The following is an 8696-nucleotide window of genomic DNA, read 5'->3' on the forward strand; positions in this document are numbered from 1 at the left end:
TTTGGGTGGGCACATAAGAACTTACTAGTAAGTGTGTTTACCTAAACTTCCATGTCTCTATAAGTAGCAGACCTGCATAGCTGAAGCCTGGATTATGGAGGTTTCTGTGTACAGCGTGGCCGCTATAGAAGGATATGTTCCAGAAGGTGGGCTCCAAGGGCACAAGAAACAGCATATTTTAAAAAAGGCACACATGCCTATTCTATCATACCAGTATTGAACAATGCTATCCAGGTGTCCAAATATAATAACCTGTCTGTTTTATTTTTCCTTGAACAGGATGCAAGGCATGGAGAGGTTAAATTTTGCATAGATTTCTGTTAGCCAAGTCAACATCTGTTTGCTTCTTAATCATGAGTCATCCCCATTCCTTATAAGTAGGGCAGGAGGGCAGCTGGAGTTTCCCAACTGACTTCTTGGTCACTGCTTCCTGTCTCTGCTGCTCTTTATCCTTCATGGCACAACTTTATTGGCAAAAAGTGAAACAGATACTACTACCTAGGGTAGGTGTCTCTACTGACTCAGATGCCTGGGGCTTGTGTTATGGTAAAATGAATGTCTGACTTTACCAACAGCGTGAATAATTGAATCTCTTCCCAAGTTTTATTGCTCAATATTCCACCCAGAAAGGAACCCCAACCACACTTAGCCTATCAAAGGCTATCTGTGATTAACACATGCAGAGCTCGTCATAGGCGATATGGATGATTGTCATGGATGGATCATCGCTGCAAGAGAGAAAAACACTTTGAGCTGTTGTGGCTGTGTCCTTGCACACTCTTTCTCTCACTGCCCTCCTACCCCACCCTGCTCCCACACACATACACACACACACACAAAAACCAATCTTTAAAAACAAAGACTAAATAAGTGTTGATGAACCAAGAATCATTCACTAGTCATGCTTGTTGCTGAAACTTGAAAGCAGTAGGCTCTTGTTTAGCTAGGTGTGTGTGTCTTCCTCTTGAAGGTGGCAACCCTGAGAATAGAAGGGAAGAATCCTCTTGAAGATACATAAAATTCCTATTGCAATTAGTATGTCCGGGGCACTCACTTTAGCACTTAAAATAACGCAATCCCTTTCACAGCTGTTATTTTTGAATTCCATATATACAGCTTGAATTATCCAATGGCCTTTCTTTGATATCATATCATATCATATTGATCCTCTCTGTCTGGGACAGTGGGGAACATAGAATAAATGCTCAATAGATACTACTTAAACTAAATTAACTCTAGGGATTCAAAGTTTTAGGATGCCACTTAATCATGCAAGCCTTTTCTTCAAGATTTTACTGGCCAAGGGAAAAGGCAAGAGCTTGTAAAGTTACAGTGGGACTAAATTCTAGCATTCATTCATTTTATAATTGGCACCTTGACACCAAGAGCTTTCTTTTCCTCTCTGATTCTTAAAAACAAAGTAAAGCAAGACAAAACAAAAACTAAACAAAATCCCTCTTATTTTAAAAAAAATAGAAAAGTCAAAAATAACTAGTAAGTCTCTAGTCTAGACCAGTAGCTGTCCCTAACAGTATGTGGGCCCAGGGACAGTTGCAGATGGAGGGAGAAGGGGAAGGCACCTCTCTTGTGTGGGAGGTTTGGAGAGCACAGGTGATGGGCCCAGCACGAAAGTCTAAGTTCCAGGACCACCAAGCAGCTGCCTCTTGGCAAATACTTAGTTCTAGAATTGTGCACACCCTGAAGTGTGGTCCAACCACGAGAGAGCAGACTTGGGGAAGAAGTCCATTCAGGCCTTTGAATTGGTCTCTGTCAGTTAGACAGAAAATCCAGGGCCTTGAGAACCAGGATCATGGTCTGATGAGGGATAGTTGTGCATGAGGAGGGCATGTTATCTTGACCTGAAGGATACCTTGCCCTTTCAGGAGCATGGATGGAAGAAGGGTCTTTAAAAGGCAAGATCTAGGGCAGCATTCCCAGTTGCTCAGACTTATAGGTGGTACCGTTTCAAAACCACACTAAGACTTTGTTTAACATTCAGTTTCCTATGTTGTACTCCCAGATACTTTGATGTAGCAGCTCTGAGGCAGGGTCTCAGAATCTGCCTGTGCAATCAGAGGTGGATCTCCTGGTGTTTCCTGGTTTGACTCTGCTCATTTGGGTGGATGTTTACCTCCAGGAGAGAGGCCTCTTTCCTCAGCTCTCCTGCTCACACTGCCCTCCCCCAGGCCCTGAGTGACTCACACGCTTCCTATTGCCGACCTTTCTCTGTTGTGGTTGCCAGCACCATTGCTGTGCAGACATAGCCTGCTCACTGTATGTTAGCGCAGGTTCTGTTTACCTGCTGCCACCATGGCTATTCTGTCACCATTGTTTGTTCTGTCCCTCGATTGTTGTAGGAGAACATGTTATTATTCCTGCTGCCACTGCCATCAAGCTGCAATCCCTAGGCTGTTTCTGTGGCACACAGAAGGGACTTTTCTGCTGTGTGTTCTTCTTCTATCAGCTAGACTTACAAACTGTCATTAAGTGACAATTGGATGTTGGCCATTCTAGATATGGCCTCATGGTTCCCAGCCCTCCATATAATTCTTGTACCTGTTTTCTGACACCTGAAGAGGTACCCATGTCTTTCATCACCCTTATCTTCTTGGGGACTAAGCAACAACAGCAACAACAGTTTCTCCCCAGAACTTAAGGAAGTACTTCTATCCTCCCAAAGGTTCTGAATCTCAGTACCCAAGACTTGGCTTTCAGTCCTAACACCCTTCTCCTCTCTTCTTTCAGGGAATCCATGTTACTTCCTAAATTTCCTGGATTCATGAAGTAGGTAGGCCTACAAACTGTTTCATTATGACCTTTGCCACATTTATGTGATAGATTTCTTACAGGATTAGATAAATTGTTGTAAAATGACTCCCTTCTATTTTGAGGAACTTATAGAAAACTAATGAAGAGCATGAAGACTGGACAAGACCAAAAATTCTTGATGCAGGGATCAAACCCAGGTCTCCTGTATCACAGGCAGGTTCTTTACCGTCTGAGCCACCAGGGAAGCCCATATTTATTTTAAAGTATATTAAAATACGGGGCTTCCCCAGGAGCTCAATGAGTAAAGAATCTACCTTCAATGCAGGAGACACAGGAGACTTGGGTTTGATCCTTGAGTCAGGAAGAGCCTTGGAGGAGGAAATGGCAACCCACTCCAGTATTCTTACTTGGAGAATCCCATGGGTTCTATAGTCCAAAGGGTTGCAAAGAATTGAACACAACTGAGTGACTATGCGTGTATGCATGTATGTTAGAATATGGGCCCAGAACATAAAAAAGTTGATTAGAAACTATTTAGGTATTAAACAAATGACTTGGTGAATAATAAATGCTGCTGTGGTAAACTTGTACACATATAATAATGTCCTGTATTGTGTATATATATTAATATAAATGCATTTGTCAAAACTTATAGCTTCATATATTATAAAATAGTGTTTTGAGATATTCATTTAAATTTGAATAGGTTCCCAGGTTGAGGGTCTTCTTTGCTTTTGAGAAAAAATGACCCAGCAAAACAGTTAACAGAGAATCAAAAGTTTGCCTTGGCATAAGAGAAAATTTAGAATAAGCTATCAGATTAAATCAGTTTTCTCCACCTGCAACTCGATGAGAATTTCCAGAAGAAAGGAGAGAATAAGGAGAGAGTGAAGACTTAGATCCCTAATAAGGACTCTGCCCAAGTTCTGAGGGTATAGGAGAAGAAATTCTCCCACCCTCATATCCCCACGATAGTTTTGGTTGGGGAGTTCAGAGATGTCCATAATGTAGCGTATGGGGAGCAAGACAGAACCCAGAATTTCCATATGGCAATGATTGCCATAAATTGGAAATAAAGAAAATATCACTGAAGTATACCTGGGCTGGTGAGTATGAGGTAACCTCATGGAGTTTCTTTAAGGCCCATAGCGGTAGAATATTTTTTTGTGGTTGAGAGCTACATACTCATGGAAGAGAGCTTTAGAATGAAATGACCCTGCAATAGAAAATGAAGGATACAGTAGGGCAATTGCCATTGTGTGGAGAAACAACTGAAGACAAATTGGGGTTAAGAATGTGTAAGTATATGTAGCCAGCATATATGATTGCCCACAACAGATGTTTTTTTCTTGACTTTTGCAAATCATCTTCATGTGTGTTTCTGCAGCACAGTCTGATGATAAATACTGTAGTTCATCAGTTCCAGAATCAGTCATTTCAGTTGCTCAATCGTGTCTGACTCTTTGCGACCCCATAGACTGCAGCACGCCAGGCTTCTCTGTCCATCACCAACTCCTAGAGCTTACTCAAACTCGTGTCCATCGAGTTGGTGATGCCATCCAATCATCTCATCCTTTGTTGTCCCCTTCTCCTCCTGTCTTCAATCTTTCCCAACATCAGGTCTTTTCCAATGAGTCAGCTCTTTGCATCAGGTGGCCAAAGTATTGGAGTTTCAGCTTCAGCATCAGTCCTTCCAATGAATATTCAGGACTGGTTTCCTTTAGGATGGACTGGTTGGATCTCCTTGAAGTCCAAGGGACTCTCAAGAGTCTCCTCCAACACCACAGTTCAAAAGCATCAGTTCTTCGGTGCTCAGTATTCTTTATGGTCCAACTCTCATATCCATACATGACTACAGGAAAAACCATAGCTTTGACTAGATGGACCTTTGTTGGCACAGTAATGTCTCTGCTTCTTAATATGCTGTCTAGGTTGGTCATAGCTTTCCTTCCAAGGAGCAAGTGTCATTTAATTTCATGGCTGCAGTCACCATCTGCAGTGATTTTGGAGCCTCAAAAAATAAAGTCTCTCACTGTTTCCATTGTTTCTCCATCTATTTATCATGAAGTGATGGGACTGGATGCCATGATCTTAGTTTTCTGAATGTTGAGTTTAAGCCAACTTTTTCACTCTCCTCTTTCACTTTCATCAAGAGACTCTTTAGTTCTTCACTTTCTGCCATAAGGGTGGTGTCATCTGCATATCTGAGGTTATTAATATTTCTCCTGGCAATCTCAATTCTAGCTTGTGCTTCAGCCGTCCCGGCATTTTGCATGATGTACTCTGCATAGAAGTTAAATTAGCATGGTGACAATATACAGCCTTGACATACTCCTTTCCCAGTTTGGAAGCAGTCCATTGTTCCATGCCCAGTTCTAATTGTTGTTTCTTGACCTGCATAAAGATTTCTCAGGAGGCAGGTAAGGTGGTTTGGTATTCCCATCTCTTTAAGAGTTTTCCAGTTTGTTGTGATCCACACTGTCAAAGACTTTTGTGTAGTCAATAGAGCAGAAGTAGATGTTTTTCTGGAATTCTCTTGCTTTCTCTATGATCCAGCAGATGTTGGCAATTTGATCTCTGGTTCCTCTGCCTTTTCTAAATCCAGCTTGAACATCAGGAAGTTCATGGTCCATGTACTGTTGAAGCCTGGCTTGGAGAATTTTGAACATCACCTTGCTTGCATGTGAGACTAGTACAATAGTGCAGTAGTTTGAACATTCTTTGGCCTTGCCTTTCTTTGGGATTAGAGTGAAAACTGACCTTTTCCAGTCCTGTGGCCACAGCTGAGTTTTCCATATTTGCTGGCATATTGAGTGTAGCACTTTAACAGCATCATCTTTTAGGATTTGAATAGCTCAACTGGAATTCCATCACCTCCACTAGCTTTGTTCATAGAAATGCTTCCTAAGGCCCACTTGACTTCACACTTCAGGATGTCTGGCTCTAGGTGAGTGATCACACTATCCTGATTATCATGGTCATGAAGATCTTTTTTGTACAGTTTTTCTGCGTATTCTTGCTACTTTTTCTTAATATCTTCTGATTCTGTTAGGTCCATACCGTTTCTCTCCTTTATTGTGCCCATCTTTGCATGAAATATTCCCTTAGTATCTCTAATTTTCTTTAAGAGATCTCTAGTCTTCCTCATTCTATTGTTTTCTTCTATTTGTTTGCATTGATCACTGAGGAAGGCATTCTTATCTTTCCTTGCTATTCTTTGGAACTCTGTATTCAAATGGATATATCTGTCCTTTTCTCTTTTGCTGTAAGCCTCTCTTCTTTTCTCAGCTATTTGTAAGGCCTCTTCAGACAACCATTTTGCCTTTTTGCATTTCTTTTTCTTGGAGATGGTCTTGATCAATGCCTTCTGTACAATGTCATGAACCTCCCTTCATAGTTCTACAGGCACTCTATCAGATCTAATCCCTTAAATCTATTTGTCACTTCCACTGCATAATTTTTTTTTGTTGTTGTTGTTGTTTTTGTTTTTTTTTTTATTCCTTTATTTCTCATGTGTTCCCCATCCTGAACCCTCCTCCCTCCTCCCTCCCCATACCATCCCTCTGGGTCGTCCCAGTGCACCAGCCCCAAGCATCCAGCATCGTGCATTGAACCTGGACTGGCATCTCGTTTCATACATGACATTTCACATGTTTCAATGCCATTCTCCCAAATCTTCCCACCCTCTCCCTCTCCCACAGAGTCCATAAGCCTGTTCTATACATCAGTGTCTCTTTTGCTATCTCATATACAGGGTTATCGTTACCACTGTATAATTATAAGGGATTTGATTTAGGTTATACCTGAATGGTCTAGTGGTTTTCCCTACTTTCTTCAATTTAAGTCTGAATTTTGCAATAAGGAGTTCATGATCTGAGCCACAGTCAGCTTCTGGTCTTGTTTTTGCTGACTGTATAGAGCTTCTTCATCTTTGGCTGCAAAGAGTATAATCAGTCTGATTTCGGTGTTGACTATCTGGTGATGTCCATGTGTAGAATCTTCTCTTGTGTTGTTGGAAGAAGGTGTTTGCTATGACCAGTGCATTCTCTTGGCAAAACTCTATTAGCCTTTGCCCTGCTTCATTCCGTATTCCAAGGCCAAATTTGCCTGTTACCCCAGGTGTTTCTTGACTTCCTACTTTTGCATTCCAGTCCCCTATAATGAAAAGGACATCTTTTTGGGGTGTTAGTTCTAAAAGGTCTTGTAGGTCTTCATAGAACCATTCAACTTCAGCTTCTTCAGCATACTGGTCAGGGCATTGGATTACACAGTTGGATTACTGTGATATTGAATGGTTTGCCTTGGAAGCAAACAGATCATTCTGATATTTTTGAGATTGCATCCAAGTTCTAGAATAACTTCAGCTATTATCTCTTCAAATAATGCCTCTGTCCCATTATCTGTCTTTCTTCTGAGATTCTAATGAAGTGTATGTAAGAGTTTCTTAATGTACTTTCTATATATTTTACTTCCTTCATTTATTGCTCATCTTTATGTCTTTGTGTTTTGTTCTGGATAATTTCTTATGACCTATCTTCCAGCTCACTAAGCATTTTTTCTACTATGTCTAGTGTACTATTTAGAAAAGGCAATGGCAGCCCACTCCAGTACTCTTGCCTGGAAAATCGCATGGATGAGGAGCCTGGTAGGCTGCAGTCCATGCAGACTCGCTAAGAGTCAGACACGACTGAGCGACTTCCCTTTCACTTTTCACTTTCATGCATTGGAGAAGGAAATGGCAACCCACTCCAGTGTTCTTGCCTGGAGAATCCCAGAGACGGGGAGCCTGGTGGGCTGCTATTTATGGGGTCGTGCAGAGTCGGACATGACTGAAGTGACTTAGCAGTAGCAGTGTACTATTAAGCCTATTTATTGAATTCTTGATTTTAATTATTGAAATTTTCAGGTCTAGGATGTCTAATTTGCCAAATTTCCTATTTTCTGTCAGAGTTTTTAAGGTTGATGTTTATCTCCTTGAACATAGTAATCATAGTTGTTTTTATCTTTATTTAAAAATTATAACATCTGGAGCCTCTAGAATCAGTTTTTGTTGCCCATGGTTTACATTCATAGTATCTAGTCTCCACATTCATTGGATACTTTGGTTGTTTGCTAGACATTTTTTTTTCCTAATAATTTTATAAACACAAAGAGCACGAATTATTTGAAAACTGGAGGGACGTTTTGTCCACCAAAGAAGGTATTTAATTAATCTAATGAAATGCTGGGGACACTAATAATTCAGTGGGTGCTAAGTCGCTTCAGTCAGTCCAACTCTTTGCAGTCTCATGGACTGCAGCCTGCCAGGCTCCTCTGTCCATGGGATTCTCCAGGCAAGAATACTGGAGTGGTTTGCCATGTCCTTCTCCAGGGGATCTTCCTGACCCAGGGATTGAAGCCATGACTCCTGCAGCCCCTGCATTGCAGGTGGATTCTTTACTGCTGAGCCACTGGGTAATCTAAGTTCTAGATTTGGTATTTTCTGGGCCACTCTGCTTATCTGTATTTCATAAAAGAAATAGTTTACTTCTGACTTATACTTACATCTATGGGTGGCTGCTCTGTAGTTTATGGACGTCCATCTTTTCCTGCTTTGGACACTGGTTTTTATCTTCCTAGTTCTGTGAAGATACCAAAAGTATAGTTCAGCCTCTTGACCACATCTCTCCAATTGGCAAAAGCCTCCAATTTAAAAGAAGGAGGTCATAGTACCAAGCTTACTTGTCTGGATTCCCATCCCTCTGTTTCTGGGATTGGTAATTCATCAGTATTCTGCTGGCCCTTCAATGCTACCAAGAGTTTTGTCTCTTAAAATTTCACTCAGCTTTCTTAGTCATCTTTTGTGAGAAGACTGGCTTACAGTACCTTGTCTTCTAACAGAAGCAGATATTTTGCTTCTGCTCTACCTGAGTTAAAGCCATGTCATC

The 8696-nt window shown here is 41.2% G+C and overlaps 1 long non-coding RNA gene across 1 annotated transcript; it reads right to left on the bottom strand.

The window, feature by feature from the left end:
• Positions 1 to 581: 581 nt before the first annotated feature.
• On the bottom strand, positions 582 to 8392 carry LOC113897827. Its single transcript, XR_003512438.1, has 2 exons — positions 8314 to 8392; positions 582 to 728 (listed from the first exon to the last, which is right to left on the bottom strand). It is a non-coding gene; the product is annotated as an uncharacterized LOC113897827 (long non-coding RNA).
• Positions 8393 to 8696: the final 304 nt, after the last annotated feature.

Source organism: Bos indicus x Bos taurus, chromosome 8 (genome assembly GCF_003369695.1).
Source record: "Bos indicus x Bos taurus breed Angus x Brahman F1 hybrid chromosome 8, Bos_hybrid_MaternalHap_v2.0, whole genome shotgun sequence".
NCBI classification, from domain to species: domain Eukaryota; kingdom Metazoa; phylum Chordata; class Mammalia; order Artiodactyla; family Bovidae; genus Bos; species Bos indicus x Bos taurus.